The sequence below is a fragment of the Pongo abelii genome, chromosome 16 (assembly GCF_028885655.2).
Source record: "Pongo abelii isolate AG06213 chromosome 16, NHGRI_mPonAbe1-v2.0_pri, whole genome shotgun sequence".
In the NCBI taxonomy this organism is placed as follows: Eukaryota; Metazoa; Chordata; class Mammalia; order Primates; family Hominidae; genus Pongo; species Pongo abelii.
In genome coordinates this window covers 28,039,777-28,049,658 of record NC_072001.2, presented here as the reverse complement: position 1 = coordinate 28,049,658, position 9,882 = coordinate 28,039,777, and the positions used below count along the sequence as shown (strand labels likewise).

The following is a 9,882-nucleotide window of genomic DNA, read 5'->3' as shown; positions in this document are numbered from 1 at the left end:
GAAGATGGACAATTTTGCATAAGTTACATGGCCAAAATTTAAGGCCTACTATTACAAGGTTACAGTTACCGACAAAAGACAGAAAACTAGCCTGATGGAACAAAATAGAGACTCCACTCCACAAGCAGATCAATAGATATTACTTGCTTTATGATAAAAGTGCCACTCCTGCATGATGAGGAAAGAATGGTTTGTTCAATAGTTGGTGCTGGATATCAATACATAAAAAAGTGAATTCCTTTTCAAACCATACAGATAACATCATTTCTAGGTGTAATGTTGGTCTATTCATGAAAGGCAAAACAGTAAAGCTTCTTGAACATAACATAACATAGGACAGTGTCATCATAATTTGGGAGAAAGTGAAAAATACCAATAACACTAAGCATAAAGGAAAATATTGATGAATTAGTTTGCATCCAAATTAAAATTTTTATTTCTCAAAGTATATAATCAATGAAGAAGCATCATATAAAAGATACAACTTTTACATGTCAAAAAGTTAGAAAACACTTAAATGGGAACTTCACAAAAGAGGATATCTGAATGGCCAATAAGCCTATGAAAAGGTATTTAAGGTCATTAGCCATGAGAAAAATAATTCAGACAACAATCAGATAAACATCTTCCAGTATATCTAGACAGTCCCCAATTTATAATGGTTTGATTTATGATTTTTCCACTTTATGATGTTGTGAAAATGATATGCATTCAGTAGAAACCATACCCTGGATTTTGAATTTTCGTTTCCCGGGCTAGCCACTGGCAGTATGATACTCTAGTGAGGCTAGGCAGCAGCAATTGAGCCATAGCTCCTAGCAGTCATGCAGTTATGAAGGTAAACAAACCAATACTTCATCGTGTACTGTGCTGCCATCATTTTGACCCACTGTAGGCTAATGTAAGTGTTCTGAGCACATTTAAGGTAGGCTAGGCAAAGCTATGATGTTCAGTACATTAGGTGTACTAAAAGCATTTTTTATTTACAGTGTTTTTAACTTACAGTGGGTTTATTAGGAGGTAACTCCTTCATAAATCAAGGATCATCTGTATAAAATTTAAAAGTCTATGATGTGTTGTTTAGAATTCTCTTAGTATTCACTAAAGTTGAGTGGAGGCAACACACTCTCAGGTGTATGGTTAACAAAAATTCATGCATGATTGACCCAAAATATGTATACATGAATGCTTATCATGGTGCCATATCTAATAGCAAAAATTGAAAACAAAGTGCCCAGGAGGAGTTGAAGGATAAGTAAACCTTAAAATATGCACATAGTCTCTCTAGGAACGTGGATAGTATTGTGACTAATTCTTCTCCATGTGTGATCCACATAGATGATAAGATCACCATGAGAAGAACTTAATTTTATACTTAAGCTTTGCTTTGACTGAAAGATGAGAAATTTTTTGATTATTGGTATCATCTCTATGATGTCATATTACCTAGATTCATATATTCTTAACTCCATTAAAATAGAAATTCTATTTGTGGGCGGGGAACTTATTTTCATCCATCTCTGTCTCCTTCCAATTGAGCAATTCCTTATTTTATGTTAACCTGATTTTAGTGGTTCATTGTCATAATTTTTAGAAATTATATCTCATTTTTTCCTGTGATTTTACTGTATTGAAATAAATCTGGTTGGCAGGATATACAATATTACACGAATGAAATTTGCCTTTGGCAACTGAGAAAGTTCAAATAGACCTTGGTTCTAGCGAAGACTAGTTTCTAAGGAATTTAGATTCATTCTTTCAGACAATATGAATATCATTATGCAGTCTTCTTCATGAGTTATGTATGTGATGTGATTCTTGTAAGATTTTCACCTTTTACCTGAGCTTGCCTTGACTGAAAGTTGAGAAAATTTTGTGATTCATTGGTATAATTTCTACAGTGCAATATTTATTTGGATCTAAGCATGCAAGTAGAAAAATTCATCCCTATTATAGTATTTCAGGTTTGCAGTATGTTATGACATTTGTAGATCATTGATGGACTATGAATATTCAAGGAACCTGGCAATTGTACCCAGGGGATTGAGATCCAGATACTTGTTTGTTTGCCCATAGATATAAAATTCAATAAACTTAGGAGCTTCCTGATACCTAATTTACTTTTTTAGGAATAACACCCATGAGATACAGTTCTCATCTACTGCCCTACTCCTGTCCTTAGATAAATAACACCAGAGGAAGAAGACTATATGGCCTCTTACATCAGGGACACATGAAAAGCCACACTGAATATGTATGAACTCCAATATACTTTCACAGAAGGGTTTAAGGATGCCATCCCTGGTTATAACTTTTAGGACCAAATATATATACATATATATATATATCTATATATATATATATATATATGTATATACACACACACACATTTAGGATAGATATATATTTAGGATATATAGGATAAATATATATATATTTAGTGCCATGGTTTGGGTCATGAGGAGGTTTGATGACATAAAAATTATGCTCATAAGTATTATGCTGAGACCCATTCTTGGGAGGAGACGTGGGAGTGTCCTAGGCTGTGCAAAACATAGCTATGGAAACAGAAGTTATTAAGAGAAAATAACAAGGAGTCAGTGAGAATTTAGATAAGAGACTGTAATAGAATAAAAGCATCAGATTAGTGAATGGTTGTCCTAGTAATTTGGAAGAAAAGGAATAAAAAATGGAGTCAGACTACTAAATGGCAAAAATAAGGACTTGAATAACTTAATTTTACACCTGAGCTTTGCTTTGATTGAAAGTTGAGAAATCTTGTGATTTGTTGGTATCATCTCAAATCAACTTATTTTTCATCTCAACATGAAGAATATCAGCTCTAGCCTTTTGGAATTTCAGCAACTCAAATGCTTGTTAGAACTTATCCAGGACTGCTTGCAGGACCCAAAATACTAATAATCCATATGCCTTTTTTTCCAGCTGAAATTAGCTGTCTTAAGAGTTATTTTTCAGTGCTCTAAGGATATCCACAAATATATCCCAAGGCACTCTGAAGTGTGTTTTCAATCTTTGGCCCTGCACATTGGGGATGCACACTGGATGTTGCATGGAGTGTTGCCTCCAGTTGACTTTGATTGATACAATAAACACCACGTGAGAGCCCCGTCATGAAGGAGGGCTGAGGACTTGGAGTCCAATTCTCCACCTCCCCTGACAGGTAGGCTATTCAATGCCTTGGGAATCCGACATGAAGGACTGCTTATAGCAGTCCTTGAAAACTTTCTATAGAATGTGAACTGGGAGAAGCTAAATGCTGTACTCACAAGCTGCGTGACTTCTCCATTGATTTTTACCATAGCTCACTGAAACATTTTCTAAATTAACAGGTATAAATTCACAGACAGATCAGAATAGATCCTTGGTCCTCTCCATTTTTCTGGCACTTTTGTTGCCAGGAATTCAAATACAACTAAGAGAAAAAGTGGGTGCTAGCAAGAACAGATAGTTTCTCAAATATTCATGGCAGTAACCCAACTTTGAGAAAATATGGAGAAAGAGAAGAAAAAAACCTTAAGACTGCAGTGTTAGCCGCCCAGTTACAATTATTCACAAAGTGAGCAAATACTTATTTGGGCCACCAATAAATAAGAGGGCACAAGCTAACGGGAAATTAATACGTCACTCTTGTAAAAAGTCAACACATTAGAAAAAGGAATCTTGGATGAGATTGAGAAAGATGCAAGGGATAAAACCTGACAAGCTTTACAACCTCCTTGAGCAGGTCTTCCCTACTCTGTAAAATCAGACAGAAAATAATTGGCAAATGGAGCAAAGCATGGGCAAAATTGATATAATGAGGAAACAGAGCTGGGAATGGATAAATTTATGTGTCTGTTTCTTTTTCCTATCTTTTAATCCTTTTTTACCCTTTTTTCTGGATACTGGAGCAACGTATTCTGCAATTTCTACAGCCTTTTCTGTTTTATCCTAAACTAGGATATCCAGATACAAGTATTTCTGGACTATCTTCTACCTCTTCTTTCTCCTCTGAGGTTTTCATGCAAATAGGCCCTCTCTAAGAAGAATATGCCTTGTCTCCTAATATGCCCAATAATCTTTTAAGAAAGGGCCTGCTGTGTAAACCAAGGGCTATGATCTTCTGTACTCTGAAGAGAGTGCTTTTGGAGCTTCTGGGATGCAAGGTATCTGCATTGCTAAATATGTGCTTTCTGAAACAAAAGATGGCTGTGGGAGAGTAGGAGTCTCACTCAATGCTGGAGAAGCACTCCCAAGTTACAGAAAATAAACCCATATCTATGAGTCCTAGGAACAAATGATAAATATTTAACAAAAGAGGTCAATACCATTGTTGTAACTTACAACAGAGAAAAACCTTGGCCATGTATAGAACACTTTCTGTATTTTTACCTCAAATACGATGTAATTAGAAAAATTTTTAAAAACATGGCATAGTTAAAAAAAAAAAAAAAAGGCACATTCACTTCATAATGCTTCCATATTACCTGTGAGAAACTTAGGAAAACTTGACAGGGAAGGTCAAACTGTTTAAAGATTTACGCATGATCTTAGAGAAACAAGTTGTGATTCCTCTGACACTTGTAATTCCCAATCTTGCCACTGTTTTAATATCTGTTCCTGAGTTATCTAAGTATTTTTCTGTCATGGATTTATGTTCAATGTTTTGTTCTCCATGTTTAGCTGGGGAGTCGAGGTTCCTGTTTGAGTTTACCTGTGAAGTGGGAGGCTTTCAATATTTGTGGCAATGGATCTTCCTGGAATTCAGAGAGTCACCTACTCTATTCTCTGGGAATTTATAAGAAAATATAAAGAATATTCCTCACATTAGGATTCCATACTAATTGTTATTGATAGCTGCTAATAACTTACATGCTAGTAAAGAAGACATTTTAGCTTTACTAAATTTCTTAGACTCCCAGGACATAAAACCTCGCTAGCTAAGTTGCAATATTACCAACTGAAGTAAAATACTTGGGATCTGTGTTATTGGCAGATGGAAGGTGGTTGCATCTTGAAGTCAGCCTAATATACAAATGAAACAACATACCAAAAAAAAAAACTTTACCGATTTTGAGGATTAATTGTAGATCTCTGCCTTTTATGAAAAGGCTAAGCCTCTCACTGAGATGTTACATGAAACATCACTAGAACTCTTTATTAAAGTCAAAACAAGGCTGAAGAAGTCTTTTATGCCCTTAAAATAGCTGCTATTTCTTCACTTGTATTACTTTTTTAACCTTGTTAAAAAAGTGGTTCTACCTTTTCTGTCTTGAGATTAAGGGTTACTCCAAAATTAGGCCTTGATTATAGGCACATTGCTTACTTTCCTGGGTTCTTGTATTTTGTTTCTCTGGAAATGCGATGATATTTATAAGGTACAGTGGCAACCACTCCCCTGATTGAAAAGGCTCATTCAGTCCTTGACTCTGAGAAATTTAACTTACTTACAGGTACTTCGTGTTGTTACTGCTATTTTACAAGTTCATAAGACACAACACTTGTCAGTGTGCTGTCAAACGAGCTAAGAACAAGTCTTATTATCTAATCCTAATGCTATTCTAGGAAGGTGTAACCGTTTGACAGCTACTCTGTGGCCAGATCGTGACAGAATAAGTTGAACTTGACTGTCTCAGAGTCATTGAGGAAGACACTGGAGCATGGTCTGATTTTTCTAATATTCCTATTCCCAATGTTGACTGAATATTCATCAATATATTCTGTGTGAAAGACCCACAAAGGAATATAAAAGCATCTTCTACGGTGATCAACCCTCATGCAGCTTAGAGGCTTCTGTTTTTTGAAACATAAAATCAGCCCAAGTGGCAGAATTGTAGTTATTATACCAGCTGTTAAATTAGCCACCAGTTATAAAGCAGATATCTATACTGATAATAACTATATGTTTGTGGTCTGTTATGTGACTAGCCAACTTTGGAAAAACAGATGCTAACATCAATAGGAACTAAAATATTACATGAGAAACTAATTTCTGATTTAGTAGAGTCATTCAAACTTCTCTAACAGATTTATGTAATTTATTGTAGAGCTCACAGTGGAAAACAAGATTAACTCTTTAAAAACAAATTAATTTGCAGACCTAGCTGTGAAGGGCTTCTAAGGTTTAGACTGGGGAAATCAAACCTCTATCACTTCTATCCAAAACCTCCTATTCATAATTTCAGAAATAGCCAACTCTCTTAAGAATTAGAAAATTAGGAATGAAGGAGAACTAAGATGAACACCATAGGAAAATGAGAATTACATAATGAAATCTTTCCTTTATTCCAATTGTTATATGATTGAGTGGCTTTTTCATGCCACCAACAAGTTCGTTCAAGCAAAAGGAATATGCTGACAACTTGAAATCTTTGTAATAGGATCATATAATTCAGGAAATAATATGAAGATATGCTCTTTGTCAGAAAAATTCTTTACTTACCTAAAATAAGTCAAGAAAGCCTACTAAGGCCCATGATACCTAGGATCTGCTGGCACAAGAACTTTATAGAACTTCCACCTTTAGAAGATAGTAAATATTTTTACCAGTGTTGTGTATTGGTGTCTGGATAGGCTAAAGCAGATGTTCAAACAGTGATCAAGCTCTTACTGAATCATATCATCTCAACCACTGGAATTCCTGAATATCTGGAATTCAGTAGGGGAATCATTCTGTATCTGTGGGAATTCGGGAGCTTTGTAATTCTCTACAAATACCAGTAATTTACCTACCTGTTATCCCCAGTCTTCTGAACAAGTGGAATGAATGAACCACATACCCTAAAGAATTATTTAGCTAAATTATGTAAAACCTTACCATCTGTTTCATTTAAAATAAGATTAAATCCCTCTAGCAAGCCCAACATTACTCCCTTTGAGTTTGGAAGGTCTACAAATCTTGGGCTTAAGCCTAACCCATTCTCTGATACAACAGAAAATCCTCATGACCATATATGATACTTAAAGAGTTTGTGGGTTTTCCTGGGCTCACCTTGCCAACATGTGGCCAGATGCTGAAAAAGCCCCCTGGGGAAGTGTGTCATTGATATTGAACAGGAGACTCAGTCTACATCAAAGTGTTCTGATGACAGACTGTGACCGCACTGGACAGAACCCTATCAAGTGTGGTTGAGAATTCACAGTACTATCAAGATGAAGGAGAAACCCAAGTGGATACACGCTTCACATGTGAGACCAACATCCACCATCGAGTGGGGTATAATTCCCATTTAGGACTTTAAGGATAAATTCTCTAGATAGTAACCTTGAATAATATGCAAGCTGAAGAGAAAAACTTATTTGACAGACAGCAGGAGAGATAGACTGTTTTGTTATTAATACGTTCTTCTTAATTATTTTGACCATTATAATTTTAATACTTAGTTTGTATCAATTGAACATAAAGCTTATTATTATTAGTCTTTCTTTTAAAAGTTAGTATCTCAACCTTTAGGAATTTTGTGGCAATTAAAAATTGTCCTGAATATGAGATCAGGACTTAAGAAACCCCTTTCTTTGTCATAATACTTCAAACTCACCAACTGGATGATTTAAATTCAGAAGACATGAAAAATTTCAAATCTTCTCACTGATTAGTCAATATTACAAAAATCTTAAATATCATCACCCTTTGTGTTATTGAAGATACTGATGAGAAGAAATTTTTAACTAATTAAGTTGAACGTAATTATATTCAAATTGAAAGTCCCTGAAGGGTATCACAAAACTCCAACAACTCTGTATCTTTTTTTTTCTTTTGAGCAGAGTTTCACCTTATTGCCCAGGCTAGAGTGCAATGGCACGATCTCGGCTCACCACAACTTCTGCCTCCCAGGTTCAAGCGATTCTCCTGCCTCAGCCTCCTGAGTAGCTGGGATTATAGGCATGCACCACCATGCCTGGCTAATTTTGTATTTTTTGTAGAGATGGGGTTTCTCCATGTTGGTCAGGATGGTCTCAAACTTCCAACCTCAGGTGATCCACCCGCCTTTGACTCCCAAAGTGCTGGGATTACAGGTGTAAGCCACCATGCCCGGACAAACTCTATATCTTAAATAGCCACGGGGGTCCAATTTAATAAAGCTTAAATAGATGCACAGATGAGGAGGAAATATCCCAGCCCAAATGGTGAGGGTTAGTTTCTTCAAAACCCCCAAAACATCATCCCCTAAAAATGAGCTTACCTTGTTTAGAACCTGGCAGTCTCCAGTCCCCATACTTACAAACTCGAGGATAATTAAATGGTCTGTATCATTTAATACTACAATAGCTAATGTGAGTAAACTGAATTCTACTTGTACATGATAGGCTTTACCAGTATGAAATGTTTTTACTCAGGGACTAAAATGGCACTATGATCAAACTGAAAGAGATTTCTTTTTTTAATAGATGGGGTCTGGCTTTGTTGCCTACACTGGAGTGCAGTAGCACAATCATAGCTCTCTATTGCTTGTAACTCCTGGGCTCAAGGGCTTCTCCCATCTCAGCTTCCTGAGTAGCTGGGACTACAGGGACATGCCACCATGCCTGCCTATTTTTTTTGTTGTAGAGTCAGGGTCTTGCTCAGGCTGGTTTCGAACTTCTGGCCTCAAGTGATCCTGCTGCCTCGGCCTTCCGAAGCACTGGGTTTTCAGGCACGAGCCACCATACCACCATACCTGGCCAGAGATTATTAAATACAGTATTGGGGGAATAAAAACTAGGACTACAATTGTAAACTCTTCTGATATAGAAACAATTACTGATAAACTTAGTGCATTGGACAATTTGCAGAAAGATGCAAACATGATAGAATCAAAATCTAAACAAGATATGACGAAGAAAAACAAAAATGGAATTGGGAAAGCATTTGGAATTGGACATCTGGTAATAAAATCCTATTGCAAAAAAATATATAGTAAAGAATTTTCAGAAGCCTTCACTTGCATGAGTGCACAACCACTGGTTATTCAACAACTACAATGTATACTAGCTGGTACTGAAGTACAAGATTATAACTACTCAGACAAACAGGTATTGGACATACTACTGTCTATGTAGAGATTAAATGATGGTATAAAAAGGTTGATCATATTATAGGTAAAAGAGCTGAAATCTGGCATTGCAGATTGAAATTTCTGAAAACTGAAATAATAAAACTAATTTCACTAAAGTATGTACATTTTCTTATTTACATAGTTTATAATGTGTTATGAATCTTCGAAAGAAATATATTGAGCTATTCAATAAAAATTTACATTACAGCTTTAGGCCACTGAGCCCCATCTATTGATTATGTACTTGGTATAAATTGGGGGCGGGGGGGAACAAAACAAGAGTGAAAACTAAGCCTCAAAAGACAAAGCATGTAGCAAAATAGACTACTAAATTTATTCTCAATTTCTAACCCCATTATATGATGAAGGAGAATTCTTATGTGGAGGTAATAAAGAATCTGTTCAAATATGCATCAGTGGTATGACAGTTTCAAATAGCCCACTGAACTAGGAAATATTCACCACCAAGGAGGCCAGGTATACTGATTTGGTCAACCTGGATATTGACATGTGATGTTCTTATGGATTGACAGCTCCACTTGATGCTATCCTATCACAAAATATTATTACCTGATGTTGATATCATTAACAATTCAATACAAAAAGTAAGGTCTCTCTACAAGACCAACATCTCTGTAATATAAATGAGACTCTGAGTGTAATAAATTTAGGGTTTCTGAAAGAATTTTGAAAGTTAAGAATCCAGCGCCTGTAATCCCAGCACTTTGGGAGGCTGAGGCAGGTGGATCACGAGGTCAAGAGATTGAGACCATCCTGGCCAACATGGTGAAACCCCGTCTCTACTAAAAATACAAAAAAAATTAGCTGTACATGGTGGCGCACACCT

General features: G+C 36.0%; 1 pseudogene; it reads left to right on the top strand.

The window, feature by feature from the left end:
* The first annotated feature begins 2,452 nt into the window (after window positions 1-2,452).
* On the top strand, window positions 2,453-2,511 carry LOC112129227 (small nucleolar RNA SNORD115; annotated as a pseudogene).
* Window positions 2,512-9,882: the final 7,371 nt, after the last annotated feature.